A 16280-nucleotide genomic window follows, 5' to 3' on the forward strand; every position below is an offset into this window, starting at 1 on the left:
TTGAGTGACCGAAAAATGACACTTTTCCCAGTTTAAAATCAAATTCTTTTCTTTGCATCTAATCAAGACTTTTTCCAAATGAGTCAAACATTCATCTAATGAATCACCAAAAATAGAAAAATCATCCATGAATATTTCAACAAAACTCTCTGCCATGTCACTGAATATGCTTATCATGCATCTTTGAAATATAGCAGGAGCATTACAAAGTCCGAATGGCCACCTTTCGATATGCAAAGGTACCAAATGGACATGTAAAAGTGGTCTTTTCTTGATCCTCAGAAGCAATCTCAATTTAGTTATATCCAGAATAACCATCTAGGAAGCAATAAAATGTATGGCCCGCTATACGTTCAATGATTTGATCCATGAATGGTAGGGGAAAATGATCCTTGCTGGTGTCATAATTTAGTTTTTTGTAGTCAATGCACATAGGCCAACCAATAGTAACTCTAGTTGGGATCAATTCATTATCAGCATTCTTAACTACAGTCACACTAGATTTCTTAGGTACCATCAGCATAGGACTAACCCATTTGCTGTCAGAAATAGGGTAAATGATCCCTATATCCAGAAGTTTTAATACCTCTGTTCTGACAACCTCTTTCATGTTGGGGTTCATGAGATGTTTACACACTTGAGGGGAGGGACACAACATCATGAGGTGGCAATTCCTCAAAACGTGTCCTCCATTTATCAGTGTCCATTATAGGAGGAGTAGATTCTAGCAAAAAATTCATAGATGCAAGCACAAAATCATCATCAAAATTTTTACCATGAACCAAAAAAGCCTTAAGAGGGTCAAAAAGAATTGACAAATCAAATTTATTTTGAACAAGAGTTTGGATCAAACTTACTTTATGCACATCATCATCATCGCCAGGTTGTTTACAAATAATGAAAATATTCAACTCCAAAGTCATGTTACCAAAAGAAATTATCATCACGCCACTCCTACAATTTATTAAAGCATTCAAGGTTGCAAGGAATGACCTACCCAAAATTATAGGAATTTGAGTGCAAATATCGAAGACAGGTTCTGTCTCCAAAATAATAAAATCCACTGGGAAATAAAATTTGCCTACTTGTACTAACACATCCTCGACTATCCCTCTCAGTATTTTTATTGAACGTTCAGCAAGTTGGAGTGTTACCTTGGTGGGTTTAAGTTTACCCAGACCCAATTGCTCATTTACCGAGTAGAGCAGGAGGTTAACACTAGCTCCAAGGTTAATTAAGGCTTTTTCAATTTTAAAATTTTCAATCACACAGGAAATTGTTGGACAACCCGAGTCTTTATACTTTGGAGGAGAATTGTTCTGAAAGATGGCACTTACCTGTTCTGTTTAATTGGAGGAAAGCCTTCTTTTGTACTTTCATCGTACGCTTCACTGTTCACAGATCTTTAAAAAATTTAGCGTACGATGGAATCTGTTTAATTGCATCCAACAAATGAATGTTAATTTTTACTTGTTTGAACCAATTTGTGAGAATGTTGCAACCTTTGGGGAAATGGGGCAGGTATTGGGAATGTTGCAACCTTTGGGGAAATGGGGCAGGTATTGGGGCTTTCGTAGGCATATCTAGCTCGACCTTGTCAAGTTTACCATCACTCTTGGAATTTAAAGAATTGTTGGTCTCATCAACTTTCATTGAAGTACTCTTATCAATTGTTTTTCCATTGCGTAAAGTGGTGATGGACTTGGCATGTTCAAATTTTAAATTAGAAGAATTTGAATTTCTTACCTCAAATTTCCCTTTTGGATTCGGCTGAGGTTGAGCTGGAAACTTACCCTTTTCCTAAGCGTGCAATGCGGAGGTCAAGTCACTAATGGAACTTCTCATCTCATTAATGGTCTGCATTGTCTGAGTGTTAATATTGGCTTGCCCCTGCATAAAATTTTGTAATGTCTTCTCAAGGGTTTTCTTATCTGGAGGCACATAAGGTGTAGAAGAAGAAGGTCCTTGAGGATTTTGATTAGAATTGGACTCGTTCCTCCAACTAAATTTGGGATGATTTCTCCATCTAGGATTATATGTTTCCGAATAAGGGGAAGAAAATGGTCTTCTATAAGAATTCATGGCATTTTCTTGTTCGTGCAACACCTCTTTAAAAGCGGGGATTGTTGGACAATCCTGAGTTAGGTGTCCACTAGTCTCACATATGCAACAATTCTCTTCTTTTTTTTCAATGGCTTTAGCCAAATTTACCTTTCTAAGTTCCATGGCCTCGACTTTTCTTGTCAAAATTGTTATCCTAGCATTCACATCATCATTTTCTTTAAGGACATACATACCCTCTTGAGATATGGCATTGAGTTTGGGCTTATTTAACCGATCAGAACGACCTGTGTTATCCCAAGATTGGGCATTTTCAGCCAATTGGTGAAAATAGTCCCAAGCATCATCAAGATCTTTATTTAAAAATTCACCAGTACACATAATTTCTACAAATTGGCACATTTGAGATGTTAAGCCTTCATAGAAAAAACTAATGGTGCGCCAAGTCTGATAGCCATGGTGTGGGCAAGTTAGCAATAATTCTTTAAAACGCTCCCAACACTGAAAAAATATTTCATTTTCTTTTTGAGAAAAATTCATAATGTTTCTGTGAATAGTGTTGGTCCTGCGAGTAGGAAAAACCTTTTTTAGAAATTCTCTTTGTATTTCTTGCCATGCGCCAATAGATCTTAGTCTCAAGGAATTTTGCCAATTCTTAGCTTTTTCTTTCAAAGAGAGTGGAAACAACTTTAATCTAACAACATCATTATTGACAGTTTGGGTTTGTAAAGTTGCACAAACCTCTTCAAATTCTTTCAAATTCAAATAAGGACTTTCTGAGTCTAAGCCATAAAACTTAGGAAGTAATTGAATTACTCCCGGTTTTAAATCAAAATTCCCCATATTCGTAGGAAAAATCATGCAAGATGGAGTACTTGTCATTGTTGGCTGCAAATACTTGTGCAATGTTCTCATTGGTGGGTTATTTTGTGCCTCCTCATTTTCGAGTTCGTCATGAACACTATGATTGTCAGCCCTAGTATTAGAATGAGAATTTTTGGAATCACCAGACAACCTATGTGACGCCCCCCCAAATCCCACGTACGGACACGGGAAAATCGAGACATCGGGATGATGACAACACGGGTCACCACCCTATCGCCAAGTGCCAAGTGTGTGTATAAGCAACAAATGTACACAAGAAAACACGCAGTGGATAAACAAAGTCATATAACTAAATACCATAATTTTTTCTATGTTTAATACAAACCCGTTCAAAACATACATAATAAAATATTACAAGCCACAAATATTGTTTCAAACCAAACTACAAGGCATAAACTCCAAATCAATACTCCGGCAGAGTCGCCTCCTCGGGCTCAGCCTCCTCCTCCTCCTTGATCTCTGCATCAAAATCTACGGTACCAAAATGGTGCCGCAGGTAAGTAAGATCCAAACGCCACAAGATAAAAACATATTAAACTCAAACAATATGCATGAAAGAATACCAAATGCACATGTCCCATAAAACACATTTTTCCACGCACGCCAAAATCCCATTAAACCAGTCCTTGCCATTATCCCAGATAATGGCCCAAATCGATATACCACCATTTTCCCAAAAAATGGATCACATAGCCTGAAACATAACCTCGCCATTTTCCCAGAAAATGGCCCATATCCAAAATCCAAATACCCAATCCAATATTGCATGCACCATGACTCCCCTAGGGATCACCCGCACACTTTGGCTCCTGTGCCACACTGCAGTTAATGACTACGCATGTGACATCTAAACGAGCGATGCCCAATGCTCGCGCCCGGCGCGTACCTGGACCAGGCCATCCTCTAGTCCCTGCCACTCTAGGGACCACGGAGTCGACACGACAACATTAACGTATCGTGGGATCTGGTTGTCGCCCAGCGACAACCCAGGGTATGTCACTTAGTATTATCTACTCCTGAGTGACCAGAGGAGCTCCATCGAGATAATACCCCATCCCGACTTGGGGTCGTGATACACACGCGCCCGAAAGTCCATTTACACAAATAACACCATTTTTCTCAAATAAATAAAATGCACATGAATGTACCACGTAATGCACACCTCAAGATACAAATTAACCAACCAAACACAATTCCAACAAAACCAAGCAACTCCGTCCTCAATCCATCCGACCCCCGACTCCTCGGACTCAGTTCGGAATTAACCAACCAGTCAGATAATTTATTGTAAGAGAAAAAATACATTTAAATCTAAAATGAAGTTTAGAAAATACTTACAGTGCTATAAGGTATTTTTTGAAGGATCATGACATTGCAAACGATGGAGAAAAAGCAACGTAACAGTGTATTTTACACTGTCGTCGTGGGTTGTAAGTTATCCACTTTCGAACGGGGACAAACCAAGACTTGAAATTGATAGGGAATGGCCTAGAGATGTTTATGAAGCTAAAGGTAGTGAGTTTTGGCCGTGGTGGCGATGGAAGTGCAAAAAGGGACAGATCGGAGTTGAGCTTGTGGGAGCTGCTCCGGCAATGGATCGGGGCCAGAAATGGGTGGGTTAGGACGACAAGGGGTAGGGGATGAAGTGGTGAAAAGATGGTGGGCAGAGGTGGAGCGACGGTGCCAAAAATGCCACGGCTTAGATGGGCTCTAGGGGGTTAACGACGACACGGGAGGTGCTGGGTTTTGGTGGGGTGGTGCGCCGGCCAGTGGGGGATTTTTCTGGGTGGGCGGTGCTGGCCACGTCGCCGACGAGCGGCGGGTCTGGGCTATGGACAGGACGACGATGGGAGAGAGGAAAAGAAGAAGAAGAAAAGAAAGAAAGAAGAAAAGAAGGAAAGGAAAAGGAAAAAGGAAAAAAAGGAAAAAAGAAAAAGAGAAAAGAAAAGATGGAGAAAGAAAATGAGGTCCAGTCCTCACCTCCGGAGTCCAAAAACTGATCCGATGAAAACAAATATAAAAACTATAAAACGACTAAAATAAATTAAACACCACTTCAAACTAAAATAAAACCAATTAAAATATAATAATTTAAAATAAAAGAACCAATACATTAATTAAATTAAAATATTCCTTCAATGAAAATACACGTAAAAACGGGGTATCACAACCTATCAACCAATTCTTTTAAAACAATTTCCTCTTTTCTCAATCTACCAGTTTGATTACGTTGCCACCAAATCATTCATCATAGAGGCCAAGAACATTTAAAAACTAAAAGGTATGGATAGGTCTCAAAATTAATTAATGCATGCACCACCTAAAGTATTCTATTCTAAATACTAAATACAAAACAAGCAAGAAAAAAAAATGGAATGAGATTATCAAATGATATGAATATAAAGACAATGTTACTTGATCCCTTTTCCCGTCAAAATAACAAAAAATTGTACCTACAAAAAAAAATACAAGTTAGCAAAAGATTACTATTTCTTTTTAACTTTTCTTTAAAAAAAATATCTTATCACACGTTGCAATCCCCAGCAACGGCGCCAAAAACTTGTTGCGCCTAAATTTGACTCAAACTAGTGAACCAAAAATTTAGTGCAATTTTACCTACAAATATATAGGTATTGTAGTACCTAACAGGGTCGAATTCACAGGATTGACTTATCAAGCTCACAAAATAAATTTTACGTTGATCCGAAAATAATATTTAAATCATTAAACTTCACCTCTAATGTGATACCCCGTTTTTACGTGTATTTTCACTGAAGAAGTGTTTTTAATTTAATTAATATATTAGTTCTTTTATTTTAAATTATTATATTTTAAATTGGTTTTATTTTCTTTGATGTGGTGTTTAATTTATTTTAATCGTTTTATATTTTTAAAATCGTTTTCGGCGGATCAGTTTTTGGATTCCGGAAGTGAGGGTTGGACCTCATTTCATTTCTTTTCTCTTTTTTCTTTTTTCTTTTTCCTATTACCTTTTTCATTTTCTTCTTTTCTTCTTTCTTTCTTTTTATTTTCTTCTTCTTTTTCCTCCTTCCTCCCTGTGCGCTGCACCCCTCTTTCCCTCTCCCCGTTGCCGACCAACCTCTTCACCCAGACCCGCCGCCACAGGCCGACGTGGCTGACACCACCCCCACCGTTTGGTCCCCCTCTGGCCGGTGAAAACCCCCACCAATTTCCAGCCCCATTTGGGCCTCGATCACCCCCTACAGCCCCTTCTTTCTGCACGGTTTTTTGTCGATTCCAGCGCCGTCGCTCCACCTCTGGCCACCATCCCTTCACCACCTCTTGCCGTCCTAACCCACCCAATTTCAGTCCCGATCTGTTGCCGGAGTAGCTCCCACGAGCTCAACTCCGATTTGGATTTTTTTTCGCTTCCACCGCCGTTTCCACCGCCACTCACGGCTAAAGCTCACTTCCTTTAGCTTTATAAACATCTCAAGGCCATTCCCTATCAATTTGGTGTCTTGGTTTGTCCCCGTTCGAAAGTGGGTAATTTATTACCCACGGCCACAGGGTAAAATACACTGTTACATTACTTTTCTTCCGCCGTTTGTGACATTGTAAGCTTTTGAAAAATACTTTATAGTGCTGTAAGTATTTTCCAAACTCTACTTTTAGATTTAAATATATTTTTCTCTTACAATAAATTATTGGATTGATTGGTTGATTTTGGACTGAGTCCGAGAAGTTCGGGGGTCGGATGGATTGAGGACGGAGTTGTTTGGTTTGTTGATTTGTGATTGGTTGGTTGTTTTGTGCCTTGAGGTTGCATTTACATGGAACATTCATGTGCATTTTATTTAAATTGAGAAATTCTGATTTTTATGTGTAAATAGATTTTCGGGTGCGTGTGTATCACGACCCCAAGCCAGGATGGGGTATTATCTCGGTGGAGCTCCTTTGTTTATTCGGGAGTAGATAATACTGAGTGACATTCCCTGAGTTGTCACTGGGTGACGACTGGATCGCACGATACGGTAATGCTGTTGTGTCGACTCTGTGGTCCCTAGAGTGGCGGGGACTAGAAGATGGCCTGGTCCAGGAACGCATTGGGCGCGAGTACTGGACATTGCTTGTTTAGGTGTCGCACGTGTAGACGTTACCTACGGTGTGGCACAGGAGCCAAAATGTGTAGATGATCCCTAGGAGAGATCATGGTGCATGCAATAATTGGATCAGTTTTATGGTTTTCGGATACGGGCCATTTTCTGGAAAAATGGCGAGGTTGTGTTGAGGCTATGTGATCCATTTTCTAGAAAAATGGTGGTTTGTTGATTTGGGCCATTATCTGGAATAATGGCGAGGACTGGTTTTAAAAGTTATGTTTTTGGGCCAAATGGGTTTTTTGGCGTGCGTGGAAAAATATGGTTTTATGGGTTTTGTGCACTGGCATTCTTTCATGCATATTGTTTGAGTTTTAATATGCTTTTATCTAGTGGGTTTGGATCTTACTTACATGTGGCACCATTTTTGGTACCGTAGATTTTGATGCAGAGATCGAGGAGGAGGAGGAGGCTGAGCCCGACGATGCGGCTCTGCCAGAGTATTGAGTTGAAGTTTATGCCTTGTTGTTGGGTTTGAAACTATATTTGTGGTTTTGTAATATTTTGTTATATATGATTTGAACGGCTTTGTATTAAACAAGAAAAAATTCTGGTACTTAGTTATATGACTTTGCTATCCGCTGCGTGTTTCTTAGTGCACTTTTGTTGCTTATACACACACTTGGCACTTGGCGATAAGGTGGTGACCCGTGATGTCACCATTTGGATGTCTCGATTTTCCCGTGTCCGTACGTGGGGATTGGGGGGCATCACATCTAACCATAGTACAAAAGATTTACCCAACCATGTTTATTAAATGAGTCAAGGAAATCACAATAATATTCTTCATAATGAAACTAAAATAAAATACAAAATATCACTGAAAAATAATTATAAGAGAGTAAAAGTGAAGAGAAGATAAAGCCCAAAGAACTCCCTAGTTCCGTTTCCAAGTGAAAAAAATAACACTTCTGTCTGCTAGCGTCCAATTTCAAACGTCCACAACTCCCTCTAGTCCATTTCCTTGAAGTGCAGCGTCAAGAAAACTCAGAGCTTCCAAGTGCAGCATACCAACTTCTATCACCCCATGCTACGTTTTTCCTCTCACCAAGAAAATAAAATCAGAAGCCTCAACAACCAGCTCCTATCCAAGCTTCCATAAGTCAGACCCAGCCGAAAATTGAATCTCTCATCTCTACATCCATTGTCACCAAGCCAGAACAGATCATCCAACTAGAAAGGAAGCCAACTCTCCCACACTTCCTGCCATCTTTTTACCGTTTCAATGTCTCCCTTTTTAAGGGAAAATGCTCACCAGCTTTCCTCCTCTTTTCACGTCTTTTAGCCTTTCCTTCTAAATGTAAACGTCCTTCTTTTAGTCTGAGTCCACTGAAAAACACTAACTTTTCACTCAAACCTCCTCTCCTCTCCTTTCTTTTTGTAAGCTTTCTTTTTACCTGTATTTTTAGTCCTGCCGAGAAACTCCAGTCTGAAGCTCCTCCTCCGTTCTTTTCTTTTTCATCCTCTCAGATTAACGTTAAAATGTGAAGTCCTCTTCCGTTTCATGTACTGTTAGTCCTACTCTGCTTCTTTTCTCTCAAAACAAAATTGAAAGTCCAGCTTGCAAGATGAAAAGAAATAAACAGCAGTATATATCTAAACGGACAGCTACTCCTTTTTCGAAAAGTTCACTCCTCTATTTTCTCCCACTAAAAACAGAGCAAGTCTCCTCAAGTCCCTCAACTTCATTCTCCCCAGCTCTATTATTTTTTTCTTACCCTCCGTAAGCTCACCCCATCCCATGGCCAGCCTCTTATCTTTTTCTCCAAAGAAACCCCTCAAACGAAAAACTGAACCTCTTCTCCATAAGCCTTTTTTTCTTTTTCCTTTTTTCTCTCCGTAAGCTTTCTTCGTTCGGTCCTGTCCCCAACGAAAAAGTGTATCTTCCTATCTTTAAGCCCACTGAAGTCCAAGATCTAGAATAATCCGTAAGCCTAGTGGGAAGATCTAAATACAATAGATCTTGTGAAAAATTACAATAGATACAATTACAAGGTGTAATAATTACAATAGATTGTATTTAGATCTATTGTAATTATTGATGAAGATCTATAGTACAATAATTACAATAGTATGCAGCAGATTAATGGAGTAAGGTGTAATAATTACAATAGATATCTTGGGCTTCCTACCCTAGTGGGAAGATCTAAATACAACACCTTCAGTAGCCTAAAAGAGAAGATATGGAAGAGGATAAACAACTGGAAATCAAAGTTTCTATCAATGGCTGGAAAGGAAATTCTAATTAAAAGTGTGCTGCAAGCTATACCTGCATACTCTATGAGTGTCTTCAAGATGCCTGGAAAAATTCTTAAAGAGATTGAAGCAATGATGGCCAGTTTCTGGTGGAAGCATAAAGAGGGAGGGAAGGGCATACACTGGAAATCCTAGAAACAAATGGGGGAAGTGAAGAATCAAGGAGGTTTAGGTTTCAGGGATCTCAACAGCTTTAACAGAGCACTCTTAGCCAAGCAAATATGGAGAATGGTAAAGGAACCCCTATCCCTAGTCTCAAGGGTATACAAACAGAAATATTTTCAGCATTGTGATGTAATGGAGGCTGAGTTAAAAGGGTCACCATCATACATTTCGAGGAGCCTCTGGACCAGTATAGGACTAGTAAAGGAGGGGCTAGTTTGGAGAGTGGGAAATGGGAGGAGCATAAAAATATGGAAGGACAAATGGGTGCCTAAACCAGTAACTTTTCAAATTCAGACCCATGTTAACTCTCTTGACCCAGATAGCAAAGTGGAAGCCTTAATTGATGAAGACTCTAGGACTTGGAAGGTAAACCTGATAAGTACTATCTTCAGTGAAGAGGAAAAAGAGTCCATATGTTCTATTCATATTAGTAGTACAGGGGCTAGAGATAAAAGGATATGGGTGGGGACTGATAAGGGCACCTTTTCTATCAAAAGTGCCTATTTTATGGATACAAAGCTGGCTAGTAGAAGGTTAGCTGAATCATCTTCTGGTGGGATGAACAAAGGGACATGGAAGGAGCTATGGCAACTTGAGGTCCCGGGCAAAGTTAAAATACTAATCTTGAAAAGCCTCTCAGACATCCTTCCAACAAAAGGCAACTTATACAGAAGGAACATTGTGGAATGCAATCTCTGCCCCATTTGTAAGAGGGAGGCCGAAACTTCTTTACATACCCTTTGGGCTTGCCTAGCAGCAAGGGATGTGTGGGAAAGTGATAGTAGTAAGCTCAAAAAATGGAATAGTTTTTTCCCTGATTTTTTGAAGCTGTGGGAAGAGATGACAAACAGTTTAAATAGTGAAGAATTACAGTTGGCCGCAGTCATCTGCTATCATATATGGGGTAGAAGAAATGGCTTCATTTTGAAAGACTTGTTCAGTAGCCCAGAATCTATTATAGCAAGGGCTCAAACTGAGATTGACATGCATAGGGAGATTAAACAGCAGAATAGCAGTAGACCTGAAGGAAGAATAGCTGTAGCAACATCGAACCAAGCTTGGCAGCCTCCTGAGTGGCCTTTTTTCAAAGTTAATGTCGATGCAGCTTTTGACAAGTCCTTAAATAGGATGGGGATGGACATCATTATGAGAGACAGTGAAGGTAAGATCCAAGCATGCTTAACAGCTCCTAAAGGGCTGGTCTTCTCAGCTGCACAAGTAGAAAGAGCAGCTTTGCAAAGGGCTATGCACATGTGTCTTGAGATGGGTATGCATCAAGTTGTTTTTGAGGGGGATGCCAAAGTTGTCATCGATGCAATCAATTCCAAAGAGGTAGATAACTCGTGGCATGGCCAAGAAACTGAGGACCTTCAACTATGGATGGTGGCTCATGCAAATTGGAGGCTATCTTTTGTATATAGATCAGCTAACCAAGCTGCCCACTCTGCAGCTAAGGAAGCTATAAAAGACTCTTGTGAAAAAATTTGGCTAGAAGATGGCCCTTTTGTGGTCAAAGCTTCTGTCCTTTGTGATGTATCTCGTGCTACGGCGTATTGATCAATGAAGTACCACTCCTTTTCAAAAAAGAATAATCCGTAAGACTTTTCTTTTGTTTTTTTTTTTCAAAACCTGCTCTTACGACTTTTAGCCCCCCTCCTACGACTTTCACGTTCAATGTCCACCAAAGCAACTTTCTTTTTCTTTTTTCAAACCCATCTCCGTAAATCACTTCTCTAATCTGTCCAAAATATGCTACATGACATGCCGTAAATCCATCCCCAGCTTTTCTTGTTGGAAAGCTCACTGCATGATGGTTGAAATGCAATTGCCGTGTGTGCTTGTGCTTCCCTAAAATAATGAGTGGGTCCCACTAAACTATGCGCATGTGTTTTTCCTTTGGTTTCTTGTCCAAAATCAAGCCGGTCATGTGCTAAAATTGCATGTATTTTATCTACAAACAGTCTGAAATTATAAAATCAAAGGAAGAATAAAAATAAGGAAAAGAAACAATAGACCAAAAAAATAGAAAACCAAAAATAAATTAAAAAGTAAAAATATAATATCAAAGAAAAACATTGCTCATGTGAAGAAATATCTCTCAATTAAATCAGAGGTTATGACTTTAAGTATAAATCTTGATATTAACCTATTTAAATCACAACTCAAATTTATACCTATTAATCATTTTTCTATTTAAAACCAATAATAATGTCACAAAACAATTAAAATATATTGGTTTTAAATATATAAAATATGCAATATTTCAGCTCAATCATGAGGCCAACCTTGTGGGCCTTAATGGGTCTAAACCAAATGGGCCTCAATTTGGGATTTTAAGAGGGTTTTGGTTGCTATAATGCCCAAAACTAATTTTTCTTGGCCCAATCAAATATCTAAGGTTTGAAAGGATGGATAATTATGTTCTAACATAAATTTGAAAGATTAATAGCATGTGGAAGAAATTTAGTCAAGAAATTAAACACAATGTTAGAAACCGATTCAGTTAGGATTTTGTGGTCAACTTTAGGATTTGGATAAAACCGTTTAGGATTTCAGTTTCAACCATACTTTTAGGTTCTCAATTGGATTCCAACCATATAGGGTTTTACTAAGGTATAAATCCTCTTTGGTTTGGCACAATATGATTGGTTGGATGGAATAGAGTTTTTGTTGAGGTGGCAAGATCTCACACATTGATTCTTTCAAATCCAACAAATGTTCCTCATAGTGCTGAGCTTCTAATTCTATTTATCATGTGTGGCTAGGATTTTACTAAGTGTCCAAATAAAACTTCTCTAACCTAATTTGAACATTCCACACTATGATTTTAAAAACACTGCACTTGGTGGGCTTATCGAGATTACTATTCACTCCAAAAAAGTGTATAATAAACTAAGTACTGAAAAGTTCTAAATATTGATATCTACAGTGAAATTCGTTTATCAAAACTCGACCCCAAAGTATCCTTAAAAATAAATTCACAGTTCTGAACATGTATTTCGTCTGAAAATATGAAAATGAGTTATTGTACCATAAAATCATAATATAATCAACTGAGTCTAATGGCACAGATCATAATACATTCTGACACTTCTAACCAACTCAAATAATAAAAATCATATTTCTGACACCATAGTGAGTGATAACATTGACTATGTTGATAGACTAAAACTTATGCGATCAGTTGATTCATAAAAACTTATGGGATTTTCACGAGATTTCTAAAGCCAATAGAAATTCAACCATTGAATTTATAGCAGGCTGTTACATGCACACTTCTAGATATTCTAGCACTATGCAATAAACGTTCAGAATAAAACAATAAAAAGGTCATGACAAATCTAAGCAATGCCGTAGGCAATTGCAAAACACAAGGTACAAAAAAGAACTTTAATCCCCAAACTTGTCCCAAAATACCATCGTTCATAATAAGAGAGTGTCAAAACATAATCAGAGTAGCAAATTCCCAAAACATGGGACCAAAACTCTCTCTCTCTCTCTCTCTCTCTCTCTCTCTCTCTCTCTCTCTCTCTCTCTCTCTCTCTCTCTCTCTTTTCTTTCTTTCTTTCTTTCTCAAAGTAGTTCATCCTTCACCCGCTTCTCTAGGTCGTAGTCCTTATCCCTATTATTGATACGTTGAAACTCCTCAATAAACTGGAGAATCTTAGAGATCTCCTCATCAATGGCCTCCAAGTGCTCCAAAATTGTAGGCTTGGGTATACTAATGTTCATCTTTGGCACAATCCTCTCTGGAGAAGGGGGTGCCATCCTCTTCCTCTATTGTCATTCTCTTCTACTCTTGTAACAACTTCTACTATTCCAGGAAAGGAATGACAGTGAAAAATGCAATAGTGAGATTTCAAGAAATCTTAATAAGTAATCACACAATATACCAAAGTTAATCACAGGCATACAAGAGTATATCATGTAATGCATGGACATGTACTTGACACATGACATGACTGAAAACTTGACTTTTTCAAAAGACATGTAACAGAGTTTTTTGAATTTTCAAAAAACATACTTTCGTCCTTATTTTTATCTTTCTTAATCATGTGATCCAAAGCATATCATATCATATCACATGATCCAGAGCATATCATATAGGCACGTGGCCTCATTCTTTTGGACACATCATAATTTTTCTATGCACATGTTGTTCCTGCTAGTTACCACACCACCAACAGTTCATACATCGTGGTGAATATGTCTTAAATATATTCATATCATAATAACAAGATAGTACTTCATCAAGTTACTTGCTCTAATCATGGCACCCACAAGCGTTAGGTGCTACCTCGCTCCAGCATCTTTTAAAAAGACTCCATCGAGGCATGTCGATGGTTCTTTGTCAACCTAGGGTTTACCACTCCATTCTTAATCACTCCAGAATGGACAGAGGAGTTCCACTAGAACCCTTCCCCATCCTAGCATTTAGGATCATGATAAAACCTTTCTTTTAAAAATCATTACTTTATTTCAAAAACACTTTCTGTTTTTGAAAACATTTTCCTTTGAAATCACTTTTCCCAAATGCATGTGACAAATGATACATGAAATTCCGTGCATGAAATAACCATGCATAATACATTTGATTCCTGGCATGTTAACATAAAACACATAAGATATCAAATTGCATACATGGAACCATGAAAACAAGCCTTGGCCGAAACATGCATTTTCAATATCATTAAAGTTCATCACTTAAACATGCTTCAAACTTCATTCAAGATACTTAGAATTCATGATATAGTAAACCAAGACATGAAATCATAACATTTATACACAAATCCGAATCATTCAAGGCTTGGTAAAACCGAATCATCAAGAACTTTAAAACCTCAATGTCTTCTTCCTCAAAACTGAATCATGTATAACATTTTATCACCATTTCTCATCCTAAACTGAGTTGCATTAATCATTCTATATTCAAATTCCAAGTTCATATAAGAGTATTCAAGCAAGCAAACAAGAATAACAATCAAAATAACAATAACACTAAGAGAATCTACACAAATATATGCAAGTATCAACCAAGAACAAGTTGAGTGTATACTTACAAAAATCCAACGATTTAAAGGAGCAAAAATCTGAAAATATAGCATAGTCTTATTAGAAACTCATATACAAAAACCCTAAGTTCTGAAAATATGAGTGAGTGTGAGTGTAGGGTGCTTTTGAAATCTTTTTCATGAAACAAAACCATAGGGGCAAAAACTCCTTAAAAGTTCAAACCCTAGTTTTTCCTCCAAGTAAAAACTGAAACTTAAGCTTCTCTAAAACTTGTGTTTTCTACATTTAAAGTGCTAAAGGTATTCGGGTTCCTTCTTCTCTCTAAGGATAAAACCCGAGCTTCCATTTTTCAAGCAAAAATCGAAACCCTAATCCCTTCCACTTTGTGTTTCTCATCCAAAACTCATAGGCATCTAGGGTTCATTCTTTCTTGAAGAGAAAACCCTAGTTACCCAAATGAAAGTGTGTGGTTGTGAAGAAAAGAGTAGAAACCGAATGGGAAGGAGAAACTTCCCTCTTGGCCCCGTGTGTGTGCGTGCAAGAGAAAGAAAATGGTTCTCACCTCCATGAGCTCCTTCCTTAGCCAAATGGTGTAGGGTATTCTCCTTTTGGTTCTTGACTTAGAAGAAGTGAAATGGTAGTATATGGGTGGCGAGAAAGTGACAAGAAAGTGAAGAGAAAATGTTGTGTTTAGAGAGAACTAGTGTATGCTGAAATCCTTCGGAGCAACAAGTGAAACTTTCAGCAAAAGACCCTCTAAATTTTCAATTAAGCCTTTATATAGTGCCTCAAATCCCCTTCTTAAAATGCCAAGGGTCCTTGCATGCATGCCACTTGGAAAAATGGCTCTTCCACTTCTCTTGGATGGGATTGCATTGGAAACTCAAAGGGCACAGTCTAGGTGGTGTGTTGCCTCTCCCAATCCTTCTATGGTGCACCCAACCCCTACTTGGGATTTGGTGGAGACTGAGACGTTGGGACATGCAACACATGGTTACATACCTCTCGTACATGACAGATAATATGCATGCTACTAGATGTTCCTCAGATGCAATAATCGTACATAAAAAATTAATTAAAAAGGGTAAAGAGAAATCTAAGCAATGCTGTAGGCAATTGCCAAACACATGGTACAAAAAAAACTTTAATCCCCAAACTTGTCCCAAAATACCATCATTCCATAATAAGAGAACCTCAAAACATAATTGGAGTAGCAAGTTCCCAAAACATGGGACCAAAAGTTTTCTCTCTCTCTCTCTCTCTCTCTCTCTCTCTCTCTCTCTCTCTCCCCCCCCCCCCTTAGAAATGGGTAGGCCACCTAAACCTCGCTAGGTTCTCGTTATGCAGTTGTCCCACTATCAGGGATCCATCAGGAGACAAAATCAAGCTAGCTTCTATCGTCTTCTGCATTTCTGGTGATGGAAGTCCTAACTCCATAATGAGCCTCATTCCATCCACATAAACAGCTCTAGCTTCCTCGAAAAGTTGAGTTACTTGATTTAGATTCCAAGAAAACTTCATAATCCATAAAGGATCCAAACATAGAACACCAAAATTAGGGTCATGAAGACCCCTCAAGAACTCATTAAGAAAGGGAATGGTATATTCCAACACAACTAATGCATATTGTATATATTCCAAAATGGTGTATTCATCTTCTATTAAGGTACCGTCTAGGTTCATGCTTCTAGGTTATCAGGGGCACTTGAAACTACTTCTACTATTCTAGGGAAATGAATGATAGTGGTAAAAATACAACAATGAGATTTCAAAAAATCT

At 38.3% G+C, this 16280-nt stretch overlaps 1 non-coding gene across 1 annotated transcript; it reads left to right on the forward strand.

Annotated features, from left to right (window-relative positions):
• Positions 1-2512: 2512 nt before the first annotated feature.
• Positions 2513-2616, forward strand: LOC122280224. Its single transcript, XR_006229809.1, has one exon. It is a non-coding gene; the product is annotated as a small nucleolar RNA R71 (small nucleolar RNA).
• The last annotated feature ends 13664 nt before the right edge of the window (positions 2617-16280 follow it).

Source organism: Carya illinoinensis, chromosome 10 (genome assembly GCF_018687715.1).
Source record: "Carya illinoinensis cultivar Pawnee chromosome 10, C.illinoinensisPawnee_v1, whole genome shotgun sequence".
Taxonomy (NCBI): domain Eukaryota; kingdom Viridiplantae; phylum Streptophyta; class Magnoliopsida; order Fagales; family Juglandaceae; genus Carya; species Carya illinoinensis.